Here is a 27,018-nt window from a genome sequence, read left to right as displayed (position 1 = left end):
CATCAGGAAGACTGTTCCAGAGTTTAGCTGCATAGAACTGAAACACATAGAACTGAAACACATAGAACTGAAACACATTGAACTGAAACACATAGAACTGAAACACACAGAACTGAAACACATAGAACTGAAACACATTGAACTGAAACACATAGAACTGAAACACACAGAACTGAAACACATAGAACTGAAACACATAGAACTGAAACACATTGAACTGAAACACATTGAACTGAAACACATAGAACTGAAACACACAGAACTGAAACACATTGAATTGAAATGCAACTTCACCTGTTTAGTCCTGACTCTGGGCACCAGCAGACGACCAGTCCCTGAGGTTCTCAGACCAGTCTCTGAGGTTCTCAGACCAGTCTCTGAGGTTCTCAGACCAGTCTCTGGGGTTCTCAGACCAGTCTCTGAGGTTCTCAGACCAGTCTCTGAGGTTCTCAGGGTCTGAGGTGGTTCATATGGGACCAACATGTCCCAGATGTACTTTGGTGCTAGACCATGGACAGACTTGTAGACCAGCAGAGCTGTTTTAAAGTCTATTCTCTGAGCCACAGGAAGCCAGTGCACAGATCTGAGCACAGGACTGACATGGTGGTCCTTCCTGGTTCTAGTCTGGACCCCAGCAGCAGCGTTCTGGATGGACTGCAGCTGTCTTCAGCTGGTTTAGAGAGTCCAGTCAGAAGGCCGTTCCAGTAGTCTAACCTGGTCCAGATAAATGCATGGATAAGTCTGTCTAAGTCTGGTTCAGACAGTAAACCTCTGATTGTACCAGTGTTTCTGAGATGGTCAAAGGCTGATGATGGAACTGATTTAATGAGTCTGTTAAAGTTGAGTCTGTTAAAGTTCTGAGTCCATTATTAGCCCTAGATTTAGAACCTGATTTTTAGCTTTTAGAGGAACAGTTTCCAGATGACTGATGACACTTCATCTGTGTTTTTGTGGAACAAAGACAATGACTTTGGTCTTGTCTGAATTAACCTGCTCATATTGATGCAGGTGAATTCTTGCGTCTGTATGTGCGTATAAAGTACATAATGCTTCAGTGTGGGAGTGTCTAATCCTTCCCAGCCTTTTCCCCTCCTTTCCTTTCTCTCAGTCACAGGCCTGGGAAGCAGTCGTGGGGGAGATCTCTCACAGCCGCACGATGCGTGTTTGTGTGTGCGAGTGTGTCTAGCAGACAGCTGTGTGGATGGCTGGGAGCAGCCGTTACAGCAGGAACACACACACAAACACACAGCCAGCCCATCTCTGCAAACTCCATTCCACCTCCCACCCCACCCCTCGCTCTTAAATACCCTCATCATTACTTCGTCTTGGTAAACAGAGATGTCAGCTGGACACAGAGAGCTGTGTGTGTGCTTTGCATGGTGTGTAAGGGTCAGCGATGACCAGATAGAAACGGTAGTCCGCTCCGATGGCAGGCTGCAACCACAGGCTGAGTGTGAGGGAGGGGTGGGGGTTGGACCACCAGACGGCAAAGCGCTGACCCCTTTACCAGTGTGTGTTGGATGAAACAGAGTCACATTACATGGTTGACTAAGTGCTCATGTACCATATACCATCTTGTGCGTGTCAGTGTGTGTGAGTGTTTGTGTGTGAGCTTATCTTTCATCAGTGTGTGCGAGGACTCGACCATGACGAGTCATGAGCTAAGACATTTCAGAGCCGGAAAATCAAAGAACCGATTTGTTCAAATCAGAAAGCAAAGTCTGTGGAAAATACTGAACTGCTGAAAAGTTTAATTTCTGGATGAGCAGGGTCTTGTTTGGTCAGTTTTGATGTCGAGCAGCGACAGAAAATCAACAGTGTCCTACTTTAACCATGTTATTTAAGCCACTTAGAGATGAAAGTCAGAATGTCTGAGTGTTTGAAGACACGGCATGAACAAACACTTACAAAAGGGGACAAAATGATCCAGTTTGTTAGATTTAGGGGAATTGATTGATTGATTTCGAATATGAATGCCAAAACAGAAGAAGAAAAATAAGCAAAACACTTAAACATAAGACATATAATACATATTCGAAAAGGAGTGAGAAGAAGTACAACTTATAAACTCCACCCCTTCTCCTTATATAATTAATAAAATTAACAACCTTCCCAGTCTAAACATATCTATACTATATACCATAATAGGACTGATACTTATTATTATTAAATCATTTGGTTTCTGGCTTTAAATTATTTTGAACAAATATAATGTGATTTACATAAACACATAATAATATTTCTTATTTTATTGCATAAATGGGAAATAAAAGTTATAAATTCACTGCCCCCACCTGGATTTACCTAAACCAGTAATTCAGATCCTTCCAGTGGATAGTTACTGTAGTGATTAATGTTTCAGCTGCTACAGGTTCTTTAACCCTGACTGATGCAGTGAGTAGCTTCCCATTACTTAATCAACCATCAGTTTCATGTAGAACATAAATACTGGACTGTGTTTCAATGGAAAAAAGGTCATGTGATCTGATAAATCCAGAGTGACACTGTTCCAGAGCATTAGAGTGAGAAGAGAAGGGGATGAAGTGATTACCCATCAGGACTAGTGCCAACGGTACCATCCTACTGGGGGCAGAGCTGTGATCTGGGGCTGCTTCAGTTGGTCAGGTCTAGGTTCAACATTATGGATCTGGAAAAATTATGTAAATAAATGTTGTGACATTGCATATATTTATAGAAATTATGCTAATGTGAATATGTGCCAAAATCAAAGCTAAAGGAGGTCAAATGAAATAGACTGCAGGATGTTTTTTGGACCAGGTAGTGTATGTTTTCATCTATAACTACAATACAATACAATATCTTTACAGTCACTGTAACAAGTACAACAAAATTAAAAGTTCCATTCAATCCTTGCATCAATTATATACAGAGCCTACTGTAAAATAAAACTCAGACTTATATCCTCATGCATGATTATTTGTTAAATATTTAATATCTTTTATTGTTTTATATTTCCATATCATTAATTGTTTTCAATGTTCTACCTCTATATTTATGAAACTATCTGGTTTCTTCAACTTTCACTCAAGCCTTTAACTGCAATATTTTGACTGTATCAGCCGGCTCTATGCTGTTTTGTTGCTGTTACTGTTCATTTTATTGAAAGTGGCATTCAGTGTTGCAGTGCAACACTATCTCCTACTATGTCTCAGTGTAGAACACATTTCATATCCCCTTAAGTAAAAAACACAAAACACACCAAACACACTGGCTTTAATGAGTGACAATGACCAGTATAATGTGTGTTATATACTACTAGTGGCATTGTACCCGTGGTGCAATTGTACGATAGCATGAGAGGCTAACATCACCCAGCATACCTCACAACATTTGAATACAGACAGAAAATTGTGCCTAGTAGATAGTCAGGTCATGTTTGTATTCATTTGGTGAGTTTGGCGGCCCTCGGGCCTGTGATGGTCTGTGGTGAGCTCGGACTTGGTCCGAGGTGAGCTGGAACCCGGTCTGTGGTGAGCTGGGATCCGGTCCGAGGTGAGCTGGGACCTGGTCTGTAATGAGCTGGGACCCGGTCCGAGGTGAGCTGGGACCCAGTCTGTGGTGAGCTGGGATCCGGTCCGAGGTGAGCTGGGACCTGGTCTGTGGTGAGCTGGGACCCTGTCTGTGGTGAGCTGGGACCTGGTGTGTAATGAGCTGGGACCTGGTCTGTGGTGAGCTGGGACTCTGTCTACGGTGAGCTGGGATCTGGTCTGTGGTGAGCTGGGACCCTATCTGGGGTGAGCTGGGATCTGGTCCAAGGTGAGCTGGGACCTGGTCCGAAGTGAGCTGGGACCTGGTCTGAGGTTAGCTGGGACCCGGTCTGTGGTGAGGTGAGACCCTGTTAAAATAGCCCAGCATACCTCACAACATTTGAATACGGACGTAAAACTGTGCCTAGTAGACAGTCAGGTCATGTTTCTATTCATTTGGAGAGTTTGGCCTGTGAAGGCTGAGGAAAACCTGTACAAACGCCCTCCTGCGCTGCAACATCGATTTGACAGACGGACACAGAACGTGCATTATATAGTAGGATACTAAGCTTTGTACGTTTGCTTTGAATAGAATAGAATAGAATAGAATAGAATAGAATAGAATAGAATAGAATGGTGACTGATGGACTTATAAACCCGTGGGGGAGTGGCCTGTGTCGGTGTTGATCCATATGCTAATGAACTTGGGAGGGTGTAGTCCTGGGGGGTCAGGGTTGTTGATGGGTATTGTGTGTAAGTTTCAGAGTCATTGAGGAGGGGGAGAGTCGTTGTCCAAGTCCTTCGGGGGGGTTTGTTTGTTTTCAGATGAGTCCAAGTGTGGAAGGTTGTTAGCTGAAAACTGTTCAGGACTGTTGTTGATGTTTTTGATCAGTAGTGTCTCAGACGACATCAGTAAAGGCAAGGATCTTATACGTTCACAAAAATGGCCGTTTTGACTCCTCTCTCAAATCGTTTGTCTTCTCATGCCAATATTTTGACATTGCTGTCCTCAAAGGAGTGTTCTTTTTCCTTCAAGTGCAGAAGGACTGCAGAGTCCCGGCCTGAGGTGGGGTTCTCCTGTGTTGAGCCATGTGTTTATGGAGGGGTTATTTGGTTTCTCCTGTGTAGAAGTCCATACATTCCTCATTGCACTGAACAGCGTAGACCCCATTGCTTTGCTTCCCCCTAGGTAGTTTGTCTTTGGGATGCACCAGGGCCTGTCTCAGGGTGTTGGTGGCTTTGAAATACACCAGGATATTGTGCTGGTTGAAAATCCTTCGTAGTTTTTCAGAGACTCCAGCTGTGGATGGAATAGTAATACCTTTTCCTTTTTTCTGGCTTTTCTTCTGTGTTGTTTGTGGGTTTTTGATTCCTTGGTTTGGCTTTAAGGAAGGCCCAGTTAAGGGAACCACATGTCTTAAGTGCTTCCTTAACCTGTTGTTGTTCCTTCTTCTTCCCTTCAGCCTCTGTAGGAATTTCTTTTGCTTTGTAGTTGAGGGTTCTAATGACTCCCAATTTTGTATGGTGTTGTTTGTGTGTTTTCTTGACTTTTACCTGGGCCCTTGTGTTCAAATAAGCAAAGTCAAGTCAAACCTTAGCTTCAATGCAGTGTTTTATTGCTACACTACATTTAAACTACATTTTACGTTCTAAGGACAAAGACAAAAACACAGCCCCATGTCAACATTCAATAACAAAAGGTTTCAATCAGTCGTTCATCAAGAATGCAAACTACCAAAAGGTACTGTGGTAGTTGAAGCCAGTTTTGCAGCCAATATAAAACTAAGGGTGTTTCACACTGGATATCCAGATCCGCGCTGTACCTGGATATCTTACCTTCCCTGCAGATGTTGCATTTACAAGCACGTACCATGGCCCGTGCCCGAGTACGAGTGGGTGTTACAAGGCCAAAACAGTAGGTGGTGGTGTGGAAGGAATTTTGTTGCTATCCAACAAACGAAGTCAGAAGAAGACAAACCCTTACGTCATCAACCGAGCAACTGTTCTGTTCGTTTGTCTGCAATAGCGGCAAGAAAGGCAATACTTGTCTATCTGTTAGCCTGTTGGAGGCAAAGTGAAGAAGAGGGACCTTCATTGTCCCTGATATATCACAGAGTGGTTCAGTGGATAAGGCAAGCCCGTGCCACGCAGATCCGAGGCTTTTTCAGGAGACAACAGGAGTGTCGTCTATGGTCTCGTGGCAATTAGGTCATTTCCATTGTCGGAGGGGTGATTAGGTCAGTTCTGGTCTCGGTTACGAATTGCTTTCACACAGCCAGGGCTACCTTCTCTGCTGGACTCGTGTACGGTACTCACGCACGGAACGTTTAGATTCACACTGATAAAATTAAGTGAACTTTGGGGTCCAACATACTTGGATACAGATGTGGACACTCAGTGTGAAAACGCCCTAAGGGATGTTCAGTGAATATTCTTTCATAAACTGCCCAGCCCCAAAAAAGTCACAAATACAATATTTCACTGTACCACCTTTGGTTTTGATTACAGGAGACATTCACTCAATTTAACTAAGCAAATAGTTCAGATCCTTCCATCGTTAAGTACTGCAGTGGTTAATAATGTTTCAGTTGTAACAGGTTATTGAACTCTAACTGATGCAGTCAGTGTCCTCTCATGTCTCTAATGTCAAACAGACTGGACAATGCCAGGACTGATCAGGATCATCAGGCTGGTGACAGAACAGTTCAGGGAGAATGAGACATCATTTTCACACATGGATTAGCCTCCATAAAGTCCAGACTCTATTTTTGGGATGTGATGAAGACTTGATGAAGCGGTCCAATTCTCCATCATCAAAAATCAAAAATTCATGCAACTATGGATGAAAAAAATCAGTGGTGGACCATGCATTTCACACCTAGGCCTTCAGTAGTGCTCTGTCTGACTCAGTCCACCCATTAATAACTTTTCTATGGCTATAAAAACCATCTAATTCTGCAGTAAATGCAGTATAAAGAGCCGTTGCATCGCAGATAGATAACTGGTGTAGCCACAATAAAAGCCTTCACTGAATCAACAAACCTGGGATGCACAAGTCTCCTTCTACTGCAGCTACAGCTGCGACACACAGAAAAAAGCATCAGTAATAACCTCATCAACTTGCAATATTAATCAGGAAAATAGCAACACTTTACTCACCAAAAATTCTGATTATTTGTACACAAAATCCATCCTTCTTCCTGTCCTCAAAAACAGTTCAACTACTCTGTTGTACAGATTATCTGCGCGGGTACCAGGGGTACCAGGTACCGGGGGTACGGCTCGTAGTTAGTGGAGTGAAAGTGATGGACAAATCCTTTTCCTGGTTGTGACTGTCTTGCTAGCTTCGGAATTCTCCGACCTTTCTTAACAATGTCCAGCTTTTCTTGACAATAAATCTGCATCCAAATCCATTTCTTCTCCTCCTTCAGCCGTTGTGTTTTGACAAAACAGCTGTTAAACCAACACAACTATATTTCTGTTCATGCAGCCCGCCACAGATGCAGTTGCTAGCTTTGGCTAGTCTGCTTTCTGACTATCCAATCACAGGGTGTGAATACGCTGACATTACTGTACACCTGATAGAGGGCCTTGGTGTCGCCAACTCAAAATCTGATTGGTTGAAGCAACAGTTTGATCGAGACTTCTGTTTTGCTAGAGGGCCTGCAGAACTGACTGTGAAGGCCTCCAGGCAGACTTCTTTGATTTTGACCCTGCCTGGCAACAAATGATGACTGAAATGTGATTGGGTAAGTGTTTTAATATGAAAATACATGTGTGGAAGCAGCAGAACCAGGGGAAAAGCTATGAAAGGAAGCAGACAGACATTTGGAATTATTTAATAAATCAAATCAAATCAAATTTTATTTATATAGCGCCAAATCATAACAAACATTATCTCATGACACTACATATAGAGTTGGTCAGAACCAGACTCTAAGCCAATTTACAGAAACCCAACAGAATCCTCCAGGAGCAGACACTAGTGACTGGTGACAGTGGAAGGAAAAACTACCTTTAACAGCAGAAACCTGGAGCAGACCCAGACTGAGGAGGATGGCCGTCTGCCTTGACCAGTTAGGATTAAAGAGAGAGAGAAAAGGAGGAGAAAAAGAGAGAGCGATAGAGATAGAGGGAGACTGGGGGAGAGGGGGGAGGTAGGGGGAGACACATGGATGCAGCTGATGCACAGATAACTGAACTAGAACATCTGTGGAACTATATAATAAACACTATCATAACTATATGGATAAGTGAGTGATGATGATGAAGGTGGAGAGAGGCAGGACCACAGCAGCAGGTCCAGAGATGATCCTGGGAAAACCTGTGATGATCCAGGGAAAACCTGTAAGGCGATAAAGCACAGAGACTCCAGGGAAGAAGTCAGGTCAGTAACATGTATTCACTGGGGCGTAAACAGAAGAGAGAATTAGGAGAGAAAAAGTCAGGGAGAAAGAGGAGCAGAGAGGAGGTAATAGAGGAGGAGGAGCAGAGAAGAGCTCAGTGTATCCAGATAAGTGTCCACCAATCTAAGCCTACAGCAGAACTAAGAGCAGCCTGAGCTGCCCTAACTCTAAGATTCATCAAAAAGGAACGTTTTTAACCTACTCTTAAACAGACAGAGGGTGTCTGCCTCCCAGACTGAGGCAGGAGGTGCTTCCACAATCGTGGGGCTTGATAGTTGAAGGCTCTGGCGCCCATCCTACTTTTGGAGATTCTAGGGACCACCAGTAAGCCTGCATGTTGAGAGCGTAGTGCTACTCATGGACAAAAATATAATTAACATCAGTCTGTGATTCAGATCTTTTTTAGGCCAGCAGAGAAGGCCTTGCAGGCCCTGATGGCCCACCACTGGAAAAAATATTATGACCCTTATTGTGGCACTACATCAGCATTATGTGGCAAAAAAGATGTGACAGTGAATGTGTCCTGTAATCTAAACCAAAGATGGTGCAGTGAAATATTGCATGTGCGACTCTGGCCGGGCAGTGTGTTTCTGCTGTTCACTTGTGAAAACCGTCTTGTTGCAATTGCAGTGACTTACTGTGTGTTATTTGGAAAGCACATGCAGGAAGCTTGGGGTAGGAGTCTCAGGGTGCGGGGGACACAGGGAAGAGTGTGACCCCAGTGTTAGTGTAGGCTGGGCTGTAGCGACCCAATGAAAACAGAGCTGTCAGTGGAGCTCCTGACTGCTAGGCTCTGTGTCAACCCACTGACCAAATAAACAGCAATCAGCACTGGGCGAACCACTCTGTGACACACACACATATACACTGCAAAACCCAGTGACTGAGCACATGCTCATACAAAGTCATAGCAACCAAACACACAATGCACACGAGTGCACGTATGTGTGTTCAGCCACAAGTCTAAACACGCCTGCGTGCACACAAATGCATACACACGTCACTCACAAGTCCAAAAGCAAACAAGCAGGGAAGTCTGTCTAATTAATGTTTTGAATCTGGGCTTTGAGTGATGTAATAACAACATGTAAGTCATACATTCATAGCTCAGCGACGCAGAGTGTGACTTCCCACAAACCTGGGTTGGACTTTCAGTGTGGCTGAAGAACTCTAGCATCTCATCTGGAAAGTACAAACTGCTTCATGACAACACAACACAACACAACACTTCAAACATACAATATCAAAAACAGTTGTATGTTTAGTTGATGTGTGTGTACATTGTATGAAATATTTCCAATACATTAAAAGAAATCTGTCATTCATTTTATTCAGTGTAATGGTCCAGTTCATTTCATCTAATTTCAAAGATGTTATATCCATTTTAAGGGAAAAACACATTTATAAAAGAAGAAAAAAACATCACAATAAAATAGTACACTTGCTGCTGGAGGTATTGTTCATATAATCTCACTGAATTTCACTTATAACTTCCATTATCTGGGGCTGGAAAATGAAGCTGATGCAGATGATAAAACCAAACAGACCTTCACATTAAATGTTCCAAGTTCACAAAACTTTACAAAAAACTGTTTTGGTCTCATGGCTGATTTTTCCCCTTGTGACCATTTTTCCTAGCGTTTTTATTTAACTCACCTGTTTATTTGTCTCATCTGTTTAACTGACCTGGCCGAGACAGAAGCAATACAGTCACATAATTAACAATTAATTAACACTAAATGTTAACGAATATCTAATAACTGTCATTCAAAGTCAACTCCATTACCTTAGCAAACCTTACATGTGACTGCTTCCTTAAATTAAATTGATGTAAAGATAATGTGTCACTAATGTGACTAAAACTGAAAGACATCACCTTGTCTTTAAGCCTAATCTGTCTGAATGCTGGATTTTCATCATCTTTCAGAAACTATAGACTTCACTATAGAATTTTATTAATTTGTTTTTGGTACTCTTAAAGTTACAGTCACCCTGCATGTGCATTTCTCAGTCTTTGTGTCGGCTAGTATATGTGAACACTATTAAAAACTGAAATTTCTGGAGAAAAAAAATCATTATTGGCCTGATCACAATCCAGGTGTACCAGTATATTTGCATCAGTTCTTAATCACTATTCAAACAGATCCCCCCAAAACCATTCCCAAAATGCTTCTTTGTCCATCTTATTACTAGATCTGTCAATCCTCCAAATTTGAAGAAAATCGGATAAAAACTGATCAAATGTCGACCCAATGAATGAAAACATGTGCACAATTTATTGTTATAACAGAGCAAAATGATTGTCCATAATGTTTTGTAACACAATAAATAATTCCTACTCAACTCCTGTGTCTTTTTCATTACAGAATACACACATCACATTGCTTTTCATTTATTGATCCTTTTTGTTGAACAGCTGTTTGATTATCAATTCTTATTTCAGTATTAAGACAATCCACCCATTTTGTTGTTAACCCTTCTTTCCAGCCCTTTAATTGGAATAATAGAATGGGAACCTGTTCTTTCAGTATTCTTAGGACTAAATCTGCACAACTAGACAGATGTGGCTCTGCTCCCTGTATGCTGCACAACATTTGGAACAATGTGTCAAACGGATGTTTACGTGGAAGCGCATGTTTTCAATGGTGCGTTGTTCAAATTCCTGGAGTGTCCGTACACCAATATACTTCCATCACTAATCTGGGACTCTATGCCTTACAGATCTACTGTCTCACTGGTTCCACATGTTTGTGTCCTCCTGTACCAGGAAGACTTAGTTCCAGATGGAACTCAGATGCCACCATGTGCTCAGACACATTTCCATTCACATCTGCTAGAGTCCGTACACCAGTAGTGTCCGTACACCACATTCTAAATATGTGGCTCTGATTTGACTGTTTCTGTCAATATATGGAATTTTTCAGCAGGCATGCTTTGGACACCACATCTATGCAAGAAACAATGCATGATTCTGCTGAGGTCTGAAACATTTGTATATGTGTGTAGGCATTAAATATGGAGGCTGTTAGGCTGGAGTGTCCGTACAGCCAAGAATGTGTGATCTGACAGGGGTACAAGCCTGACACATTTATAGGAGACACCAGAATACACACAGATTTTAGACTTTAAAAGAGAAATGTCAGACAAATAAAATGGCCTGTCTGAGTTTTTGACAGAGCATTATTATTTTTTATCTGTATGTGCACCCTTTCTGGTACCCTGGGTTGTGATCAGGCTGTTATACAAGTCATGGGATCAACTGGTCAGATACTGTAGAAAAAATAAGACTGCCAAAGTCTGAGGGAGAAGTCACATGTTCTGAAGGAGGATGACTTGTGAAATGTTTTACGACCCAGGAGAGTTTTTGTTTGGGGTTTTAAAACTTTGCATATATAGTTTCTCCTACATTTTCTTGTTGAGATGTAAATGTACTCATTACATCCCCACAGAAAAAAAGCCGGTGAAGACTTGTGCAGAGTACTGTTATTAATTGAAAAATATTTAATATGATAACATCAAGCAGCTCATACTGTGCACAGCTGATTCACATTTCCATCGTTTCATTCCTTAAAAAAGGCAATTTGTGAGTTCTGTGTAGTTGACGTGACACTTCCACTTCTATCCCAATCCCTCATATCACATTACATTTGTTTGGATTCATAGAGACATCTGTCAAACTACTTCAAAGGTTTAGCTAACTGGATTTTGGGTTAATTTTTCCTTTTTTGTCTGTCCTTTTTTGTGCAAACCTCAAGGAATTTTTGTGTAGGGTGTGCCACATTTCCACACAGGCCCCATGCATGTACAAGAGGAGGGATCAGACATCACAAGTCCCAACTAATAGATCTGATTGTTTTGCAATGTCTGCACAAAATCCCTGAGAAGGAGCAGACAGACACACAAAAAACCAAAAAGCTCACAAGATCCTTTGTGATTGAATAAGCACAAGGAGGAATTGGTTTAGTAGCTGCCATAATGAGCCTGCAGATACGACTGAAGTGGTCACATCTAAACAGGCGCAGCAGACAGACAGACAGCCGAGGTTCGGTCAGGGAGCTCTAAGAAGAATAGCAGATGCCGGAGATGAAAGAGGAGCAGTGACACCGACACTAGAGGGGTCTCTGTGTCAGAGATACTGACACACACACACACACGCACGCACGCACACACACGTAAAAACAAGCTCTTCTCATGTGTCCAGCCTTTTGAACTTACTGTCTATCCACTGGAAATCCACTTAAATTCCACTTAAATGGTGTTGGACCGGGGTGAGACCAAAGAAGACAGAGGACATCACCATATGCCAACATGAATACTTAGTGCAGGGGTCTCAAACATGTGTCCCAGGGGCCAAATGCGGCCCACCAAAGGTTCCAATCCGGCCCCTAGGATGAATTTACTAATGTCGCGTTTCGACTACGTGGAACCAGCTCGACTCGGCTCGACTCGGTATTCCTGGAGAGCGTTTCCATTACAAGATACTACCGACTTTACATAGTGATGCAGCGCGTAATTTCTGTGTCGTCTGTTCAGAGAGTTGCTGATAAACTCGCTCATTGCATGTTGTCTCATCTGAATTTTTACGTCGGCCACCAAAGACTGAATCTCCTGGACCGACCATGGTGTAGTTTTGGGCTGTTATCATGTGGATTAATGTACCGCTATATTTACTGTCCACTAACGCATCTGTTTTTTGTAAAACGGTGGGTCACAGAGAAAACTGTCTGACCAATCAGTGGTCTGCAGTGTGTACACGTCACATTTTAGTATCTGGTCTCCAGTCCTGGAACCTCGGCGGAGGTGATACCAAAAAAGTACCGGGTACCAGATTCCAGGTCCTTTTTTGTAATGGAAACGCAAAAAAGGCCGAGCCGAGTTGAGCTGAGCCGATACCACTTAGTGGAAACGGGGCAAAAGTGCAAAAATTCCACAGTCCAGGCTGTGGAACTCATTTTAGTTACAGTTCCACATACAGACCAATATGATCTGCAGTCAAATAATAACAGCAGAAGAACCGACAAAAAAGAAGGACTGCAGATTTTCTTCTCGGTTTGACGTGAAAAGAATAATATTACATTATGCCTATAGTTAATAATGACATCCTCAATTTTTTTCCTTTGTTTTAGTGCAAAAATAACATTAAATTATGAAAATATTTACACTTCCAAACTATCCTGTAACAATAAAATGTGAATAACCTGAACAAATACGAATGACCTGAAATGTCATTAAAGAAAATTAAGCACAATTTTAACAGTTTTCTGAATTTTAGTAAGTGTTTAGTGTCTTTGTAGATCTGGTCCATAATGCACATGTAGAAATGATAAGTTGAAAGCATAATATGGTTAAAATTGCAAAATTTCAGTTTTTTCAGGTTATTCACATCTTTTTTGTTTGGATAGTTTATAAAAGTAAGCATGTTCATAATTTTATACATACAGTACAGGCCAAAAGTTTGGACACACCTTCTCATTCTTTGCATTTTCTTTATTTTCATGACTATTTTCATTGTAGATTCTCACTGAAGGCATCAAAACTATGAATGAACACATGTGGAATTATGTACTTAACAAAAAAGTGTGAAATAACTGAAAACATCTCTTATATTCTAGTTTCTTCAAAGTATCCACCCTTAGCTCTGATGACTGCTTTGCACACTCTTGCCATTCTCTTGATGAGCTTCCAGAGGTAGTCACCTGAAATGGTTTCCTAACAGTCTTGAAGAAGTTCCCACAGATGCTTAGCACTTGTTGGCCCTTTTGCCTTCACTCTGCGGTCCAGCTCACCCCAAACCATCTCGATCGGGTTCAGGTCCGGTGACTGTGGAGGCCAGGTCATCTGGCGCAGCACTCCATCACTCTCCTTCTTGGTCAAATATCCCTCACACAGCCTGGAGGTGTGTTTGGGGTCATTGTCCTGTTGAAACATAAATGATGGTCCAACTAAACGCAGACCGGATGGAATGGCATGTCACTTCAGGATGCTGTGGTAGCCATGCTGATTCAGGTTGCCTTCAATCTTGAATAAATCCCCAACAGCGTCACCAGCAAAGCACCCCCACACCATCACACCTCCCCCTCCATGCTTCACGGTGGGAACCAGGCATGTAGCATCCATCCGTTCACCTTTTCTGCGTCGCACAAAGACACGGCGGTTGGATCCAAAGATCTCAAATTGGACTCATCAGACCAAAGCACAGATTTCCACTGGTCTAATGTCCATTCCTTGGGTTTCTTGGCCCAAATAAATCTCTTGTGTTTGTTGCCTCTCCTGAGCAGTGGTTTCCTAGCAGCTGTTTTGACCATGAAGGCCTGATTCACGCAGTCTCCTCTTAACAGTTGTTGTAGAGATGTGTCTGCTGCTAGAGCTCTGTGTGGTATTCATCTGGTCTCTAATCTGAGCTGCTGTTAATTTGCGATTTCTGAGGCTGGTGACTCAGATGAACTTATCTTCAGCATCAGAGGTGACTCTTGGTCTTCCTTTCCTGGGGCGGTCCTCATGTGAGCCAGTTTCGTTGGAGCGCTTGATGGTTTTTGCGACTGCACTTGGGGACACATTCAAAGTTTTTGAAATTTTCTAGACTGACTGACCTTCATTTCTTAAAGTAATGATGGCCACTCGTTTGTCTTTACTTAGCTGATTGGTTCTCGCCATAATATGCATTCTAACAGTTGTCCAATAGGGCTGTCAGCTGTGCATCAACCTGACTTCTGCACAACACATGCATGTTGTTGATGGTCATGTTGATGGTCCCAACCCCATCAATAAGGCAAGAAATTCCACTAAGTAACCCTGACAAGGCACAGCTATGAAGTGGAAACCATTTCAGGTGACTACCTCTTGATGCTCATCAAGAGAATGCCAAGGGTGTGCAAGGCAGTCATCAGAGCTAAGGGTGGCTACTTTGAAGAAACTAGAATATAAGAGATGTTTTCAGTTATTTCACACTTTTTTGTTAAGTACATAATTCCACATGTGTTCATTCATAGTTTTGATGCCTTCAGTGAGAATCTACAATGAAAATAGTCATGAAAATAAAGAAAATGTGAAGAATGAGAAGGTGTGTCCAAACTTTTGGCCTGTACTGTATATATATATATATATATATATATATATATATATATATATATATATATATATATATATATATAGAGAGAGAGAGAGAGAGAGAGAGAGAGAGAGAGAGAGAGAGATAGATAGATAGATAGATAGATAGATAGATAGATAGATAGATAGATAGATAGATAGATAGATTTTAACTAAAACAAAGAAAAATTGTCAGTTGTCATCATTTATAGGTTACTCTGTTATTATTTTACTGGTCCAGTCCACTGCAGATCAAATCGGCTTGAATGTGGAACCTGAAAGAACATGAGTTTGAGAACCCTGACTTAGTGACTAGGAGTTATTTCACTCAATCTATCTGTTTGGATTTGAATTTAAGTGTAGTTTCAGTTTTAAAAGGGCAAACAATTTTGGCTCGTTTTAGTTGACTTTTCTTTACTTTTAGTGTTGCTTGATGTATCGGATTTTAACCCTTTCATGCACGAATTATGAGAACCTTAGTCAAGATTTTTTTTCTTCAGTGTTTTATTCCCCCTTAGGCATGAAAAAAACAATGTGATTGAGTTTTTTTTTTTTTTTTCCTATGGAGTTACAAAAATATCCATGCATTTAAATTTTGAAGTAAAGAAACATGTGTTTAAAACCCAATATTAGAAATATGAAATATTAGAGATATGAAATATAGAGATAGAAATATTAGAGATATGAAAACAATGAAATAAAAACATTTTTAATGCTGCTAATCTGATGTCTTCTCACATTTTAACATATTCTAATGCTAGTAATTACTCACTTCATGGAGATAAAATGAAAAAAAAACCTTGTTGTCTAACAAATAAGAACTGATTTCCACTCAAACATGTTAGAGCAGATCAGGTTTATCAAGAACAGCAAAGTTACAGTAATGGTCTGAGTTACAGTGTATGGGATGGTGCATCAGTGTTTACTGTGTTGGCTGATATGGAACTAAAACAACAAAACCCATGAATATACAAGAGAACAGCTGGAGAACAGCTGACCACTGGAGTGACCTATGCATGAAAGGGTTAAAAGGAAGGTCTTGATTTATAGAAGCTACATCATACATACATACATACATACATACATACATACATACATACATCATTTTACTGAAGGTCACAACCTAACCATTAACACAAAGGAGGAATGAAGTTGGTTTGATGTGATATTCTGTTTCATATTAGTTTGTGTTGTACTGTTCATTGAGGTTTGTTTCGTTTTTGTGCTTATGAAACTATTTAAAGTACATTATTTTTTGCTGTTAATTTTAGTGTTACCTTTTAGTTAACCATAAGAACTATAATACATTTTGAGGCCTTAGAACCAAAGTTATATTTTACCAAATTTATAGAAGGACCATCAGAAAATATTACTATAATTACCCCCCCCCCCCCCCCGCAAGGGGAGGCATGGGGGTATTGTTTTTGGTTGGGATTGTTTGTTTGATTGTTAAGACTCTATTGGTTGTATTCATATCAAATTGGGTTTATAGATTCCCAGTGACCCAGAATAGATCTGATTACATTTTGGGAAAAGTAGGTCAAAGTTCAAATTTTTTTATGCATTTTCACAGTCTTTTTTTTCCCATTTACATAAAATGGCCGAAATTTCAAAGGTCTGTAGCGCCAAAACTATTGGTTGAATTCGCAACAAACTAGCGTTATAGATTGCCAGTGACCCAGAATAGATGTCATTACATTTTTGGAAAAGTAGGTCCAAGGTAAATTTTTTTTATGAATATTAAAAAAAATTTCAAAAAAATCCCATTTACTTAAAATGGATAAAATTTCACATGTCTGTCAAAGCAAAACTGTTGGTTGAATTCATGCCAAACTGGGTTTATAGATTGCTGATTACTCAGAATGGATGTGATTATATTTTGGGAAAAGTAGGTAAAAGTTCAAATTCTTAATGAATTTTTAAAAAAATTTTTTCTCCCATTTACTTATAGTGGGTGAAATTTCACACGTCTATAAAAACATACATTTTGTATCAATTTACTTCAAACTTGGCACATTTATAGAGACAATTGATATGCTGACATCAGCACACGCATAGACATGATGACATCAGCTGGATCAGTACCAAAATAAGCTACAATAAGTGCGAGGGGCGGGCTTTGTTGTGCCTGGAACCACTTGTTTGATCTGACTTTGTGTGCTGAATTGGAATATTTAATAATAACATGTTGTACGTACATTGATGATGGTACACACATAAGTTCTCCATTTATACTGATGAGAAAATTTTTTTAAATATCAAAAAGTCACATGCAGTCTTTAAAATCAGAGGTTTCATTTCAAGTTGAATGGAAAACTGTTGTATGTGATGAGTGTGGAAGAAATGATGTCAATGAATTTAAACCAAAAAACAGTCCACTGTTATCAAATAAAATCGCATAATCACATCAGAAGTCATTACATCAAATTAGCTCATTTGAATTAGTCTTAGATAGAAACCTGAGGACTTGCGCATATGGAGGCTTACTGAAAGGATGTGTGCAGGTCTGCTCTGCTGGTGAAATCACAGTCATTTCAAAAAGCCTATTTCAAATACAACTTTCAACCCAAAATAACATTATTTTTAAGGAAAACAGATGTTACAAAAGAAGACAAACCATGGCTGAACGCATCAGTCTAACCCACAGGTGTCAAACATGCGGCCTGGGGGCCAAATCCAGCCCGCCAAAGGGTCCAGTCTGGTCCTTGGGATGAATTTGAGAAATGCAAAAATTACACTCAGATATTAACAGTCCTTTTAGTTCAGGTTCCACATTAAGACCAATTCAATCTGCAGTGGTCAGATGCATCAAATACTAAAATAATAACATACTAATAATGACAACTCCAAATTTTTCTCTTAGTAAATGTAAATATTTTCATGTATTTACACTAAAACAAAGTATAATTTCACAAAAAATGTGAATAACCTGAACAAATATGAACAACCTGAAATGTCTTAAGAGAAGTAAGAAGAAGAACAATTTTTTGTCTGTTATTAAATGTTTTGTGTGTTTGTAGATCCACTGTGATCTGTAAGTTCTAATGTAGATGTGTTAATGATAAACTGAGGCAGAAAAATATTAAAATTACACTTATTTCTTCAGTTTGTTCATGTTATTCATATTCTTGGAAAGGATAGTTTGTAGATGTAAGCCTTTTCATAATGTAAATTTACTTTTTTCACTCTATAACAGAAAAGTTTGGAGTTGACATTATTTCTATATTATTATGTTATTATTTTACTGGTTGGGCCCACTGCAGATGAAATTAAGCAGAATGTGGAACTGAACTAAAATGAGTTTGACAGCCCTGGTCTAACCTAACTAATTTTTCAACACCAAGTGTCAAATCCAAGCTCACTGCTAACAACAAGACAATGGAGGCTAAAGCCAGGGATGGCGTTGTTGTTAGCATTGGCGCCAAAAAGACTATCGGAGCAGGACAATAATACTACAACAGAGAAGTCTGGTTGCACTTTGACAGAAATTCTGAAAGCTATTGACGACATGAACTCTGAATTCTCATCCAAATTTCTCAACAGCATTTGAAGCCTTCGTTAGAGGACAGATAATAAACATTACTAGTTCTAAAGCCAAAGAAACTTACCAAAAAAAAAAAGTAAAATCCTTAGAAACAGAAATAAAGACATTAGAAAAGGAATACTACCAATCAGGTTCTCGATATGCCCACCAAAAACTAATTCTGCTAAGAGCACAATATAATGCGATATCCGCAACAAAAGCAGTGTCAAGTGTTTTCCAACTTAAACAGACAATCGATGACCAAGGTCAAACACCTGGTAGAGTGCTGGCATGACATAGAAAACTACTGCAGAATAAAAGACCTATTACTTCACTACAGAACAATGATGAAAACATTTTGGAGCCAATGGAGGGTATGCACGTGACGTCACCGCCAAGGTTATTATCGTTAACGAAAACTAACAAAATGACGAAAACTGGAATTGAAAAAACATTTTCCTTAACTGAAATAAATAAAAACTATAATTAAACAAAAAAACAATAACTAACTGAAACTGTATTGTGTGTTTACAAAACTTACTAAACGTATAAAAATTGTGGATAAAATTCCCTTCGTTTTCATCTTTGTTAACGTCGGATTGATATGAAAGTGATTTATTTCACTCTAGCAATTTTAGCTAGCGTCACCATATGACACTTGACGGTCTGTCACTTCTCATCACTTGTGGTTTCCAGTCGTCTTCTGGTCCCCACTCTACCTGGAAACATGGAGACTAAAGTTGGGAGAAAGCAGCAGAGTCCTGTCTGGGATTTATTTGAATACGACGACAGAGAAGAAAAGAGACCACTAAACTAAAATTAATACTAAAATTAAACAAGCATTTAGAAAAAAATGAAAACTAATAAAAACTAGCAAACCTGCTCTAAAACTGAATTAAAACTAACTGAATTAAAGAAAAAGAAGTCAAAACTAAATAAAACTAAACTAGAATGAAAAATCCAAAACTATTAGAACCTTGGTCAGTGCTAGCAGAAGTCACCGTGGTTCCGCCCACTGAGTGTCAGACAGAGGCAGATGAGTGACAGCGTTGGCTTCAGTCCTGTCTAAACTAAAGAACAATATTGAATCCAAAATGGGGCAGAGCTGTTGTTGGTTGATTGTATTTTCAGGTTCTTAAAGCAGTGGGAGCTATCGTTTTACAGACACCCAAAGACAAAGAAAAGAGAAGGAGATGGATCCACAAACCCAGGAAACCAAACCTAGATCTGTGGATCCTGTTTGGTGTCAGCTAACATTCATTTCTGCTGTATTTTTGGGTCCAGTCAGACCTGAAATGACCTATTGTTTTGGCTAACGCTCCTTCTTAGTGCAGCTCTTGGTTTCATGATCAGATCTTTCCTGGTTTTTGTCTCATTTTGTGATTGTGAACCTTGTGCTCCTACATGATTAGTAAACAAACTGAAACTGAGGCCAACCTAGTTTTACAAATACGGAGGAACTGGAGAATAAAGCTACGACGGAGTATTAGGACCACAGAAGAAAAGAAAAACACTGGGCACTACCAGAAGAAAGTCAGAAAATATGGAGATAAAACCTGGAATTTTATGAGAATAAAGTCAAATACAAAAAGAATCACAATGTTCTGAGAATAAAGTTGTAGTTATAAAAAAAAATCATAATTTAACAAAAATATCATTTGTTTATGAGATTAAAGTCGTCATATTCTGACACTAAAGCCATAATATTATCAGAATAATGTGTTCATTTAAACCAGGTGGTGTAAATCTGCTAATTTCCCAGAATGCAGTGGTGCCCTGCTGGTCCACAGCAGTAGTATCTGTGTTGGATAAAGGACTGGATCTGAACTAGACTCAGTAAATCTGCTCAGTCCCAGTAGATCATGCATAGATTCACTGGGGTCAGTCCACGGTCTACTGGAAATGACCTTTGGATCAGCTGGTTCTGGTCCTAGTTTTAGACCCTTTGGATCAGCTGGTTCTGGGCCCTAGTTTTAGACCCTTTGGATCAGCTGGTTCTGGTCCTAGTTTTAGACCCTTTGGATCAGCTGGTTCTGGGCCCTAGTTTTGGACCCTTTGGATCAGCTGGTTCTGGGCCCTAGTTTTGGAGCCTTTGGATCAGCTGGTTCTGGTCCTAGTTTTGGACCCTGGTTGTCAGTCCTGATGAAACCATGTATATTAGTTTCAGGTCCAAATAGCGCTGACCCCCTCCCCCCTGGATCAGGTCTGGATCCTCCATGTGTGTCCACATGTCAGTGTTCATGGACCACTTGTTCTTTGGTAGCTGGTACAGATCCATGTCCAGTCCAACTGTCCTTCATTTCAGATTTCCCATGGTCCTTTGCTCTGGCTGTGTTTACTGCTATACTCCGTCATGTTGAGCAGGTTGGTTTAAGACACTCAGTCTGACTGAGAGGGGCGTGGCCTGGGGGGGCAGTGACAGATGTGCAGACCCTCTATTGAAAGAAACAAAATCTTCAAGGAATTTTATGAAAAATTACATAGTTCAAAAATAGGTCCAAAGTGGAATTATCTACAGCCATTGACAGAATCAAAGGAGGGAAAACCAGGACCTGATGGGATACCCACTGAAGTTTACAAAACATTCAAACAGAATCAGAATCCAAATCAGCTTTATTGGCCAAGTATGTGGACACATACAAGGAAATTGGCTGCAGTTTTTCTTTGCTTGTAATGTACAATTTCAACATAAACCCAAACACACTTCAACATTTATTCCTAATATATTCAAACATTTGACAAGAGACAAGGACAGCAAAGGGTTGAGAACAGTTCAGATAAATATGAGTAACTGGGTAGATGTGTACAGAGAACCTGTCTATTAAAAATACATGTTTATGTATATATTATTTACAGTGAGTGCAAACTGGAGTTTTTTTACAGTGAGTGGATGTGTACAGGGATCCGGTCTATTCAAAATAAAAGTTTATGTATACGTTATTATAGGGACAATTAGTCAGACTTTTATACATAGTGCAGAGTAGTCAGAGTTTTTCTACAGAGTACAAATATAAGTTTGTGAGTGGGTGAATTGGAGTCAGGGGGTACTGACACTGGATGACTCAGGACGTGTTCATCAGTGACGGCCTGGGGGGAACTGTTGCTGTGTCTGGCTGTTCTGGCGTACAGTGCTCTGTATCGCCTGCCGGAGGGAAGAAGTTCAAACAGGTTGTGACCGGGCTGTGAGGGGTCTGCAGAGATGTTTCCTGCCCGTTTCCTGACTCTGGATATAGACTGATGTCACCGTTATTAGAAATGCGTAAAGCGGTGGTTTCCAACCAGTTTTGGCTCGTGACCCCATTTTAACATCACAAATTTCTGGCGACCCCAGACATTCAAAATGAAGACTTTTTTTTTTTTTTTTTGCAAAAATTCATTTGATTTTGATCATGTAATAGTTTGCTATACTATGTTGCAAATAAACATTAATTTCAGAGGACATTTAGTCTATATCATGTCTATTATTGTGGACAGAGGCAGTAAATCCAGGTGTAGATTACTGCACAAAGGGAGAATGGGATTTTCCTTGGTCAGGATCTGTCCAGTCAGTCCAGCTGTGATTTACAAGGAGGACAATTAATACTGAACAAACAAGAACTCCACAGTGCTTCAGTTTCAGTTTCAGAGTTTGTCATGTCTGTTATGTATTGTGATTGTCTCTCTCAACTCACCATATATTTTTCATTAGTTTTTTTTTGTTTGTTTGTTTTTTTTAACAGTTACTAGAAATTTCAGGTGACCCCATTTGAATTCCAGGCGACCCCAAATGGGGTCCCACACCTAAGGTTGAAAAATACTGGTTTAAAGAGTCCTTTCACAATGGAATCCTTCCAACATCCTTGAGAGGAGCACTAATCACTTTATTGCCAAAAACAAGCAAATGTGACAACTTTAGGCCGATTGCCTTTTTAATGTAGATTCAAAACTTTTGAGTAAAATACTGGCCAGGAGACTGAGAAAATAATTAAAAATTTTGTTGATAAAGATCAGAACGGCTTTGTACAAGGTAGGCAAGGCTTCCATAATGTTAGGAGACTGATAAATATACTAAATGAGGAAAAAGGGGCAGAAGATACAGCATTACTGTCACAGGGAAAAGCTGAAAAAGCTTTAGACAGAGTTGACTTATGTAGGATTGAAAAAATGGGAAGATGGTCACTGATACCACTTCTGAGAAGGCCACTTGTGATCTCAGTCTGAGCATTGGTGAAAAGGTTGTCAATAAGTGTGGTGCTTTCTTTAGTTATTCTGCTTGGTTTGTCAGTCAAGGGTCAGAGCCCCAAACTAAATATCACATTGCAAAAATCTGTTGTCGTTTTATGTTGATTCCATTTCATCAAATCAATATTAAAGCCACCACAGACAAACAATAATCTTTTGTCACAAACCTTCCCCAAAATATTAGCAGCAGTATTCATAAAAGTCTCCATGTAAGAACCAGGTATTCTATATATGCAACTCTGGAATATACTTTGAAACTTGGTGGAATGAATCTCAACTGTCAAACTCCCCATGATTTCATTAACGACCGTTCTATCCATTTCCTTGCACTGAAATTCTTTCTGTACAGAAATTGCAACACCCCCTCCCCTTTTATTTTGGCGGTTCACACTGAGGTGATCATACCCTTCTGACACAAAATCAAAACTTTTTTCATGTGTTAGCCAAGTCTCACGACTAGCAATGATTTGAAATGTATGTTTTAAGGATTGTAAGTAGTCTTTGATTTGAGCAACATTTGTGTAGAGACCTCTACACTGTAAAAAAAAAAAAACAACAAAAAATTGTATTATTCCGGTAGCTGTGGCGCTGAAAAAATACTGTTAAATAACAGAAAATAACCATCTCATAAAAATATGGTAATTTTCATAATTAAAATATAGTTTTTTGCCCTAACTTTACATGAGATTTTGCTTTTTTTTTTTTTTTCACTTTTTAATGTTTAATAAAGAATATTTACATGTATTAAAACAATCAAATTACCTATAAATATAAAAATAATTTTCAATGAGACTCAGTTGCCAATCCACTGATAAAAACTGTATTTGGACAGTTTATCAGTGCTTATACATGTTATACATTCACAAAAATACATTTATTCAACATTTTTGTTGTGAAACCTCCTGTAATTACACAAGATATTTGTCAATTAACAAACAAGTCTGGTTCAACTGACAGAACTAATACTTCTTTTACGGTTAATTGTCAGTAATTTTACAGTTTGTTTTTTTTTGTTTTTTTTTACAGTATTAAACTTTAAATTAACAGTTTAATCTCATAAATTGAAAAGAAATATTTGTGAAATTATGATACATTTGGAAATGTGTTTTAACTGTATTTTTCTGTGAAAAAAGCAAAAATTTCTATTAAAAATTGAAGTTTTCTGGTTATTCACAGTTACAGTTTTTTCATGTTATTTTACATTTGACATGTAAAATCACAGTCTGTTCTTGTCATTTCATTGATATTTTCCTGTATCTTGAAAATACAAGAAAAATCTGTGAAATAAACAGTGAAAATTCTGTTAAATTACAGATTTTTTTTACAGTGTTCTTCTTGGTCTTCCATGAGAACTGCTAATTTGTGTCTGATTTGCTCCTCTTCATTGGCTCTCAGACACAGTGAACACTGCAGTCATTCTCGGCTGAGCCTTCTCCCTCTGTACTGTCTGTTGTCATTCCTGCAGTAGACAGGCAGCAGACAGGACACCCTGGTCATGGCACGGCAGGGATCTACTGTTTCCTCTGGTGTGTCTCCTGTCGCGGTCACACCCCCTTGTACACTCACATACACACTCAACCGCACATAAATATAAATACACACCAACGGTCCCCTCTGGAGAGATCAATTTCACGGGATCACACGGCGAGCTCTGGTTCCCAAGCTACTCCTCACGCGCTTTGCAGACGTAGACAGTTTCTTCACACACCCCTCACTCCTGACCCCTCCATCATTACCGAGGTCAGAGGACCGGAGAGGCCGGAGAGGGGAGGGGGGCTCTCCGCTGAGGCCCCAGAGATGCACTTTTTTTCCCTTCGAGGTCAAATGTCAAACGTTAAAACATGTTTCAACAGTTCAGGCTCATTATCGAATTAGTGAGCAAAGATGAGTGATTAGGAGTTTGTGTGTGATTCACTTTGGATGGGTTCTCTCCTCACGTCTGAATACTGTACACCAGGGTGTCAAACTCCTGGTAGTTCAGTTCCACATTCAGCCTAATATGAGCTAAAGTGGGCCAGACCAGTAAAGTAATATATATATAATAGGATAAAGACTTTTGAATGAAAAAAGGAAAATTCTGTAATAAAAATGTTTAAGTCTACGAATTGTACTCGAACAAATATGAACAAATATGAACAACCTGAAAATTCTTAAGTAAAACAACAAGTGTTCAGAGAACGCAAACCTCCGCCAAGCACCCCGAACAGTGTGCATGTGTGGATCCACTATTTCTGTTTAAATTCTACAGTTTCCAGGTTGTTCCATTCAGCAGAAAAAGTTGAGTCTGGTCCCAGTCATGTGTCTGTCCAATTAGATTCAATTCACATCAATATTTTTTGAGTTCTAATTTTAAATGTGTGGCAAATGGGATTTTCAATGTTCAGTGTAAATGTCCACAGAGTCCACATTCCACAGTGGATGTGGACAATTTAGTTCCAGATACAAGAGATTGTTCTACGCTACAGGTGGATCCAGTTGGAGGCTAATTGGAGTCGTTTGGAATTTTTGATGAATTTTGGAAAATGTCTCAGTGATGACAGATGGAAAACTGTAGATGTTGTGACCTTGCTGTGACCTTGAACTTTGGCCTAATGGGCCCAAAATGGAATGGGTTGGTCCCAGGGCCTAGGCCTATCTGTGGGGAAGATTTGGGAAAGATGGGTGGAAGAGTTTTACACTAAAGTTGCAAACAAACAAACAAACAAACAAACAAACAAACAAACAAACAAACAAACACACACACAAAGCAAATTGATCACAATACCTCCTGGAGGAGGGAATAAATGCAATGTTAACAGTATTATGCCTTATTTTATCATTTATACATGTGAATCACAACTTACACATCACAGTGGGTCTACAAATACACAAAACATGTAATAAAAGGCAGAATATTGTTAAAATTCCACATACTTCTCTTAAGACATTTCAGATATTCACATTTTTTGTAAAAGGCTAGTCTGTAAATGTAAATATTCTTGTGTAATGTACCTTTTTTTCATTAAAACAAAGAGAAAAATTAGCAGTTTTCATTATTTATAGGTTATTATGATAGCATTTTACTGGTCTGATCGACTTTAGATTGAACTGATCTAAAAATATTTAACATCCTTGATTGTTAATATCTTCAGTGTAATTTTTGTATTTCACAAATTCATCCCAGGGGCCGGATTGAACCATTTGGTGGGCCGGATTTGGCCCCCGGGCCGCATGTTTGACACCTGTGCTGTATACCTTCATGTCAGATCATACCGCAGTCGTGTCAAAGACTCACAGTCTGAGTCAGTCTTCAGGCTTGGAGCGCTGAATTCACACATCGCTCATGACTTCTGTCACATGCTGCCACATTCTCTGGTCTCAGCGACCCTGTATGCCCTTTATTTTATACAGTGTCATAACAAGGCCAAAATTGTCGTTTGCCAAGGCCGCGAGGCCAGTGTGAAAGCGTGACCGGGTCAAACTCAAAGCGAATAATTACCTCAAGCTGAGATGAAAGTTAAATAACCGCCTTTGTTCTTGCTGAGTTTCTCTCCCTCTCTCCTAACAGTGACCACCCACCAGGAGTTTCACTGACTGCAGACATGAGTCCCACCCAAACCCCTGGAAACTGCTCCCCCACTTCACACTTCAGTCAAAGACTCAAAGAAGCCCTAATCATGACGTCCCAGTGAATATTCGCTGGTAGGTACCATATCTGTGTCATCTGGAGGGTGTGTTAGATTTGTCTGGACTAGAAGCAACATATGGGAGTCATTCACCTGTTGAATTTAGAGATCAAATGTACCAGACAGGATTAATACAACTGCCATGACCACTGTGTTGTCTGACAGGCACTACAGGTGGTGCAGTGCACATCTGGGCTCAGGTTCCATGTTTGGCTGAATTCGGTAACCTTCTAAATGAATGTACAGCAGGGGCGTAGAATTGTGTATGGACTCTAGGGACCCGTCCCCACCAACATCCATCCACTCCTGTGTACTCAGTATCAGTCCAACTGCTGTCTGTAGTGTTTAGTCCATGATTCTGGCACACAAAGGGTTAACAGTCGGCCTCTGCTAGAAGTCCCGCCTCTAACATGAATGTCGCTCTCCGATTGGCTCTTTGGTTTTGCTAACATACATGTGATTGGCTGTCCCCGCTGTCACTCCATCTACTTGTAAAAGGAACCTGTTAGTTGGAGCGCTAACGGAAGTTTTTAATATGTTTGTATTTGTTCTGAGTCACATCAGCGAGACAGATTTGAATATCAGTGGAGTCATTTACATGGACATTTGGACGTGTGTGTGTGTGTGTG

The sequence above is a fragment of the Sphaeramia orbicularis genome, chromosome 11, assembly GCF_902148855.1.
Source record: "Sphaeramia orbicularis chromosome 11, fSphaOr1.1, whole genome shotgun sequence".
Lineage (NCBI taxonomy): Eukaryota > Metazoa > Chordata > Actinopteri > Kurtiformes > Apogonidae > Sphaeramia > Sphaeramia orbicularis.
Note: the sequence above shows the minus strand (reverse complement) of the source record.